The sequence below is a fragment of the Salmo salar genome, chromosome ssa14 (assembly GCF_905237065.1).
Source record: "Salmo salar chromosome ssa14, Ssal_v3.1, whole genome shotgun sequence".
Taxonomy (NCBI): domain Eukaryota; kingdom Metazoa; phylum Chordata; class Actinopteri; order Salmoniformes; family Salmonidae; genus Salmo; species Salmo salar.
The window spans coordinates 65,313,536-65,322,904 of record NC_059455.1 but is presented as its reverse complement, the minus strand read 5'-3'; positions in this window follow the sequence as shown (position 1 = coordinate 65,322,904).

The following is a 9,369-nucleotide window of genomic DNA, read 5'->3' as shown; positions in this document are numbered from 1 at the left end:
CTAGAAGGGATACAGCTTTTGTTAAGTTAACGTCAAAAGTAGTTTCTTTTGTGCATTTTAGCAAACCCTAACCCATTTCCTTAACATTAACCTAATTCTCCTAAACTGCTGCGTAAGTTCTAACCTGCTACGAAAAGTCAAATCTGACAAACTGTATACCATCTTGTCAAAACCGAACAAAATGGATTCTCAATGGCTGGTTGGCTGATAGGAACGGGATCCTTGGGCCGTCCCAACTCGGACGTTTTAAAATGGTTAAGGTTAGTTAAGGGTTATGGTTAAGGTTATGTAAGGGTTACGGCTAGGGTACGGCTTAAGTTTTGAGATGTCCTAAGGATACCAAATAGCACTACCGTTGTAGGTTCACAACCAGCTGTTTGGAAAATGAACAGCTGCATAATTGGTGCAAAACGTATTGAATTATAGAAAATAAAACGAAAGAAGCAATGAATACGGGTGAAGTGTGAATAGGCATACTTTTATATGCATGTCTATGGCGTGTAAAAAAAATTATGCCCTCTACGGTCATACTATAAGTAGGCTATCAATGGCATATCTTAGGCCATTTGCACCATTATCAGTTTGTGGAGTGTGAAACATGTTATGGAAATGACAAGGCCAGTGTAAATATGCTATGTTTAGTATTAGTTTAAAATACAAAACAGTTTCTCAACATAATTATATGTAGGGTAAAGTGAACTTTCATTCTATTTTCTCGCACTTGGTCTTCATGTTGCTCAGGGGAGGATGGACGCTTGGTAGCAGAAACACATGGGAAACAACATCCTGCGCAGGGAGAAGTCTGCCACCAAAGAAGTCTGCCACTAAGCCCCATATTTCAGGAGACTTGGATTCATAGCAGGTATACAGTCCCTTTAGAAAGTATTCACACCCGTTGACTTTTTCCGCATTTTGTTGTGTTACAGCCTGAATTTAAAATGGATTAAATTGAGTTTTTTTCCTCACTTGCCTCGCTCTGTGCAATAAGTGTTTAACATGATTTTTGAATGACTACCTCTTCTCTGTACTCCACTCATACAATAATCTGTAAGGTCCCTCAGTCAAGCAGTGAATTTCAAACAGATTCAACCACAAAAACCAGGGAGGTTTTCCAATGCCTCGCAAAGAGTATGTATTGGTAGATGGGTTAGAAAAATACAAAAGTAAACATTGAATAACCTTTTGAGCATGGTGAAGTTATTAATTACACTTTGAATGGTGTATCAATACACCCAGTCACTACAAATATACAGGTGTCCTTCCGTACTCAGTTGCCAGAGAGGAAGGAAACCGCTCAGAGATTTCAGCATGAGGCAAATGGTGACTTTAAAACACATACAGAGTTGAATGGCTGTGATAGGAGAAAACTGAGGATGGATCAACAACATTGTCGCTATTCCACAATTACTAACCTAATTAACAGAGTGAAAAGGAGGAAACCTGTACAGAATAAAAAATATTCCAAAACATGCATCCTGTTTGCAACAAGGCACTAAGGTAATACTGCCAAAAAATTGTCATGTTTGGGGCAAATTCAATACAACACATTAGAGTACTATTCTCCATATTTTCATGCATAGTGGTGGCTTCATCAATGGAAAGGGAAAGGGGGATACCTAGTCAGTTGTACAACTGAATGCATTCAAGTGAAATGCATCTTCCGCATTTAACCCAACCGCTCTGAATCTGTTATGGGTGAGCTTGTAATCATTAAGGACTGGAGAGTTCTTCAAGCTAAAAAAAAAGAAACAGAATTGAGCTACTCACAGGCAAAATCATAGAGGACAACCTGGTTCAGTCTGCTTTCCACCAGACACTGAGAGAACAATTCACCCGTCAGCAGGACAAGAACCTAAAACACAACGCCAAATCTACACTGGATTTGCTTACCAAGAAGACGATGAATGTCCCGGAGTGGCCGTGTTACAGTTTTGACTTAAATCTATGGCAAGACTTTGTTGTCTAGCAATGGTCAACCAATTTGACAGCACTTTAAGAATTTTGAAAATAATGGGAAAATATTGTACAATCCAAGTGTGCAAAGCTCTTAGAGACATCCCCAGAAAGACTCATGTCGCTGCCAAAGATTTAGTCGCTGCCAAAGGTGATTCTAACATGTATTGGCTTAGGGGTGTGAATACTTATGTAAATTAGATATCTGTATTTCATTTTCAATACATTTACAAAAATATGGGGTATTGTGTGTAGATGGTTGAGAAAAAAATCGATTTAATCCATTTTGAATTCTGTCTGTAACACGTGTAATAAGTCAAGGGGTATGAACACTTTCTGAAGGCACTGTACGTGTAGCTAGGGTGTGGTTTCTGATGGAGTGGTTTATTTGTGTGGTCAGGACAGTACCCCACTACTGGTCAAATGGGAAATAGTGTCCCCCTCTGGCTGCGTTTAGACAGGTAACCAAATGCTGATATTTTTCCACAAATTGGTCTTTTGACCAATCACATCAGATATTATTCAGAGCTGATCGGATTGGTCAAAAGACCAATTGCTAAAAAAAAGATCAAAATTGTCTGCTTGTGCTTCGAGAGGCTAGTCAAAGCCCACATCACCTTCTCCCTCCCTGACACACTAGACCGTCTCCAATTCGCCTACCGCACCGACAGATCCACGGTATCGCCATTGCACTGCACACTACCCTCACACTACCCTCAAAAGGAATGCATGTGAGGATGCTGTTCATAAACTACAGCTTCAATACCATAGTGCCCTCTAAGCTCACCACAAAGCTTGCGGGACTAAACTCCTCCCTATGCAACTGGGTCCTAGACTTCATGACGGGCCGTCCCAGGTGGTGAAGGAAGGCAAAATTACCTCCTCGACACTGATCCTCAACACAGGAGCCCCACAGGGGTGCGTCCTCAGTCCCCTCCTGTATATGCATGACTCCGTGGCCTAACGCAGTTCCAACTCCACCCTCAAGTTCGCTGATGACACTACAGTAGTAGGCCTGATTACCAACAAGATGGCCTACAGAGAGAATGTAGACACTGATGGCGTGGTGCCAGGTAAACAACCCCTCCCTCAACGTCAGCAAAACAAAGGAGCTGATTGTGGACTTCAGGAGGAACCAGGCTGGGCGCGCACCATTCTCATCAGAGGGGCTACCGTGGAGAATGTCAAAAACTTAAAGTTCCTCAGCGTACACATCTCCTGGGAGCTGAAATGGTCAAACCACAAAGACACCGTGGTGAAGGCACGGCAGCAACTCTTCAACCTCAGGTGGCTGAAGAAATTCAGCCTGTCCCCTAAGGGTCCACAGGACGTCCATCGAGAGCATGCTGTACCACAGCGTCAATAAAGGACGATATCCATCCGGACATTTGTCACATAGGAAATGTGTATCACTGGACCTTCTCAAATAGTAGTTGAGTACCCCTGCTCTAGGGGCTTGATAAGGAACGTGAAGCAAAAGACACCACACTGACGTATGTCTCTTTATGTTCAGTTCCTTCCCCTGCTCCAGAATTACAATTAGTAGCTCATTAATGTTGAAGCAGGCCTACATTCTGAGTTTGGCAATTTAGCACTGGGAGCTATCCATGTGCAACAGTGTCCACAGTGTTCATAGGCTAACATGTGAAAGAGGGATTCCACTCGGCCATTGTGCAACTACATTGAGGGCAACAGTTTCCAATCAACACAAAATACCACATTTTTCTAATGTGGTAATATAGCAGTAGCATGACAAAGAGTTTCCAGAAAGGACAATTTGCAATATTTAGGCCTACTGCAAATCTTAACACCCATACTGTTAATAATTGGACATACTAATAATAATGTGTACGGGACTAATTGGTAAAGGAACCATAAACCTGTGATCTCTTTCTGTCCGTGCTGCAGTTTGGGCATCTCTGTGTGCTACTGGCTACCTGACTGTGGCTCTTGGAGACTAAGGGCCCCTTGGACTCCTCTAAACCTCTTTGTGGATGTGAGAGCACTCTCAGGTGACGGCGTTGGTCGTCGACGGCGCTTTGGCCAACAGGCAGTGGTCCCGGAGTGCGACTGATCTCCTGTCCGTTTACTACGGTCATGCTAACTACGAAATTCGCCCATCCACAAAGAAAATTGCAAATGTCCATGTTGAAACCCAGGTCTGTCAGACACTCGTGCTTACTAATGTCCCCCTGCACTCCTTCATGAAATTATCCATGAGGTTATTGAGGACGAGCCCAGTCAGACGGCCAACAATCAAGGTAAACCCGTCCGATGTGTAGTCCTCCCACTGCTTAAAGCCTCTCTGATCGCCAGCATCTTGAATTGAAGCGAAATCAGAGAGATCTACAGGGATCCTTTTAGACTTGTAATCCTGCATACATCATTGATGAATCTCTCTGCCACATTGAGGCAGAAGGGTGTTATGCCAGTTACTTGTTCTAATTTATCCACGTTGTAGCCATGTCGCCTAGCAGCTTCAAATGGGTTGGCAACGGCTTGCTGCAATTAATTAAATAACTGACAGGGATTTTGAAAGTACATGGTTGTTGTCGATTGCTATACAAATGAATATCCTTTGTCACTCTGTTAACATATTATTCTTATGTAGCACATTAGACTCTTAAATGACCTAATACGATACGTTACAGACTTATTCTAAAATGGATTAAATAGTTTATTTTCACTCCTCAATCTACACACAATGCCCCATAATTACAAAGCAAAAACAGGTATATAAAAAAACATAAGTATGCAGACCCTTTACTCAGTACTTTGTTGAAGCACCTTTGGCAGCGATTACATCCTAGAGTCTTCTTGGACAGGATGCTACAAGCTTGGCAAACCTGTATTTGGGAAGTTTCTCTCATTCTTCTCTGCAGATCCTCTCAAGGTCTGTCAGGTTGGATGGGGAGCGTCGCTGCACAGCTATTTTCAGGTCTCTCCAGAGATGTTCGCTCGGGTTCAAGTCCGGGCTCTGGCTGGTCCACTCAAGGACATTCAGAGACTTGTCCCAAAGTCTCTCCTGTATTGTCTTGGCTGTGTGCTTAGGGTCGTTGTCCTGTTGGAATGTGAACCTTCGCCCCAGTCTGAGGTCCTGAGTGCTCTGGAGCAGGTTTTCATCAAGGATCTCTGTACTTTGCTCTGTTCATATTTCTCTCGATCCTGACTAGTCTCCCTGCCCCTGCCACTGAAAAACATCCCCACAGCATGATGCTGCCACCACCATGCTTCACCGTAGGGATGGTGCTAGGTTTCCTCCAGACGTGACACTTGGCATTCAGGCCAAAAGTGTTCAATCTTGGTTTCATCAGCAGATAATCTTGTCCTTTAGGTGCCCTTTTGTCAAACTCCAAGCGGGCTGTCATGTGCCTTTTACTGAGGTGTGGCTTCTGTCTGGCCACTCTACCATAAAGGCCTGATTGGTGGAGTGCTGCAGAGATGGTTGTCAATCTGGAAGGTTCTCCCATCTCCACAGAGGAAATCTGGAGCTTTGTCAGAGTGACCATCGGGTTCTTGGTCACCTCCCTGACCAAGACCCTTCTCCCCCGATTGCTCAGTTTGGCTTTGCGGCCAGCTCTAGGTGTAAGGGCTGTCTGAGGAAGTGGACCAAAATGCAGCAGAGTTAGTGTTCATCATCATTTAATAAAGAGCGAACACTATACAATTTACAAAACAAGAAAACTGACAGCCAAACAGTCCTGTCAGGTGAAACACACTAAACAGAAACAATTACCCACAACCCCAAGGAAAAACACACACTACTATATAGGACTCCCAATCAAAGGCTACTCAACACACCTGCCTTCAATTGGGAGTCCAACCCCAATTAACTAACACATAACACAAAACTCTGCCACGTCCTGACCAAAACTAATACAATTACGCCCTCTGCTGGTCAGGACGTGACACTAGGAAGTGTCTTGGTGCTACCAAACTTCTTCCATTTAAGAATGATGGGGACCACTGTGTTCTTGGGGACCTTCAATGCTGCATAAATGTTTTGGTACCCTTCCCCAGATCTGTGCCTCAACACTATCCTGTCTCTGAGCTCATGCACTGTCAACTGTGGGACCTTATATAGACAGGTGTGTGCCTTTCCAAATCATGACCAATCAATTGAATTTACCACAGGTGGACTCTAATCAAGTTGTAGAAACATCTCAAGGATGATTAATGGAAACAGGATGCACCTGAGTAACATGTCGAGTATTTCAATATTTCTGTTTTAAATTTTTGTACATTTGCAAAAGTGGGGTATTGTGTGTAGATTGATGTGAATAATTTTTTTAATCCATTTTAGAATAAGGCTGTAACATAACAAAATGTGGATACCGTTTACCTTTTGCAATAGGTTCACCACAGGGTTCACCACTGGCCTCACTTGGACTTGCTGATCAGAAACCTGGTTTGAAACAGGAACCTCCACCTGGGGTGTTACAGAATCCCTGTGAAGAGTTGACCAGGTAAGATGGACTCTGTCTGTGTGTGTGTTAGGTAGAAATAGAGGTCATTACCTGGGAGCCTCAGTAGCTTTAGCCAGGATTCTTGTTCTCTTCTGTGTATTGTGAGAAATGTATACACATTGTGAACACACACTTATCGTATTTACATTAGCAGTACATGAATAAACGATAATAGTTGAAGAATAATCTGTAATATCAATGTTTTCTACAATTTTTTATTTGATAATTCTACAACCTAAAAATCATACCTTTCTCCCCTTCCTCAGCATGGTGGATATGAAGGAAATGTGTACCTGTTTGAGGAAATGTGTGTGCTTGGAACATTGCATGCAGTGATACATGAAGTGAACAATGGAAGGTCTATGTCATAATGGTATCAATCCGATAGAATTAAATATTAAAACTCAGTCTACAGAATTAAATGGAACACAGTACATAGGGGCGAAAATCTGATATCAACTTTGGAGGGGACAATTGGAGGGGACATTACATTTTCTCAAGAGCAATTCCTGAGGGGGACACCAAAAGTAGTGCTGTAACACATAGCCTACGTTGTAATATGGTAAATGTATATTGAGGAACCAAAGAAATAAGGTGTTTGCCGTACTCCTAACTACCGGTACCCAAAACTACACAACTAATCACAACAGCAATACCATTGCCTTTAACAAATCTTAGTTCAGTCACCAGTTTAAGTTGAGAGTGGGGGTATCCATGTCATTTTCCAATTATGTTCCTATTTTACAAGTAAAAAAAAATGAGAACCTTTCATAATGTTGCCAAACAAAGACTCAACAAACTAATCTGAGACTCCCTGTCTCTGCCAGTCTGTCCCTGCATATCTGTCCCCAACTCTGCTGTCTGTGTGCCATCTGTTGCCTGCTCTGCCTAATGACATCATTGTGAAACATTTCCATTAGCATTTCACTGCTTTCTTATGAACATTTTAACAACTAGTCTTTGAGATATTAGGCTACTAGGGTTCTTACTTTGCGTTTCGGTGTACTAATAGTTAATATTTGCACGCTAGCTCTGCATATTCAGCTAGTGTGTGTGTGAACCCTGGCACGATTGACTGGATGAACCTCCCGCCAGTTACGTGCATTGAGTGCCTTTCAGACAGTAGACACGAACCCTCTGTTACCTTGCCAACTAAGGAACTGGCAGTGGATCAAACCATTGTGAGGCAAAGGGCGGGGGGGGGTCGCAATCTTTTGAAACTTAAAAACGAGCTATTAAGTGTCTATAATCAGCACAATTGCTTTCATTGCGTATTATTAATATTATTTAAATTACATAGTTATGTTTACAGTGATATATTGGGGGGGACAAATCATATTTTTCCCAGGATGGGGGGGTCGTGTCCCCCCCGTCCCCCCTGGGATTTCCGCCCCTGCATACAGTTGAAGTCGGAAGTTTACATAGACTTAGGTTGGAGTTTTTCAACCACTCCACAAATTTCTTGTTAACAATCTATAGTTTTGGCAAGTCGGTTAGGACATCTACTTTGTGCATGACACAAGTAATTTTTCCAACAATTGTTTACAGACAGATTATTTCACTTATAATTCACTGTATCCCAATTCCAGTGGGTCAAAAGTTTACATACACTAAGTTGACTGTGCCATTAAACAGCTTGGAAAATTCCAGAAAATGATGTCATGGCTATAGAAGCTTCTAATAGGCTAATTGACAACATTTGAGTCAATTGGAGGTGTACCTGTGGATGTATTTCAAGGCCTACCTTCATACTCAGTGCCTCTTTGCTTGAAATCATGGGAAATTCGAAAGAAATCAGTCAAGACCTCCAAAAATAATTGTAGACCTCCACAAGTCTTGTTCATCCTTGGGAGCAATTTCCAAACGCCTGAAGGTACCACGTTCATCTCTACAAACAATAGTACACAAGTATAAACACCATGGGACCACGCAGCCGTCATACCGCTCAGGAAGGAGACGCATTCTGTCTCCTAGAGATGAACGTGCAAATCAATTCCAGAACAACAGCAAAGGACCTTGTGAAGATGCTGGAGGAAACCGGTACAAAAGTATCTATATCCACAGTAAAACGAGTCCTATATTGACATAACCTAGAAGGCCACTCCGCAAGGAAGAAGCCACTGCTCCAAAACTGCCATAACGGTTTGCAACTGCACATGGGGACAAAGATCGTACTTTTTGGAGAAATGTCCTCTGGTCTGATGAAACAAAAATATAACTGTTTGGCCATAATGACCATCGTTATGTTTGGAGGAAAAAGGGGGAGGCTTGCAAGCCGAAGAACACCATCCCAAATGTGAAGCACGGGGGTGGCAGCATCATGTTGTGGGGGTGCTTTGCTGCAGGAGGGACTGGTGCACTTCACAAAGTAGATGGCATCATGAGGGAGGACAATTATGTGGATATATTGAAGCAACACCTCAAGACATCAGTCAGGAAGTTAAAGCTTGTTCGCAAATGGGTCTTCCAAATGGACAATGACCCCAAGCATACTTCCAAAGTTGTGGCAAAATGGCTTAAGGACAACAAAGTCAAGGTATTGGAGTGGCCATCACAAAGCCCTGACCTCAAACCTATAGAAAATTTGTCGGCAGAACTGAAAAAGCGTGTGCGAGCAAGGAGGCCTACAAACCCGACTCAGTTTGACCAGGTCTGTCAGGAGGAATGGGCCAAAATTCACCCAACTTATTGTTGGAAGCTTGTGGAAGGCAACCCAAAACGTTTGACTCAAGTTAAACAATTTAAAGGCAATGCTACCAAATACTAATTGAGTGTATGTAAACTTCTGACCCACTGGGAATGTGATGAAAGAAATAAAAGTTGAAATAAATCATTCTCTCTACTATTATTCTGACATTTCACATTCTTAAAATAAAGTGGTGATCCTAACTGACCTAAGACAGGGAATTCTTACGAGGATTAAATGTCAGGAGTTGTGAAAAACTGAATT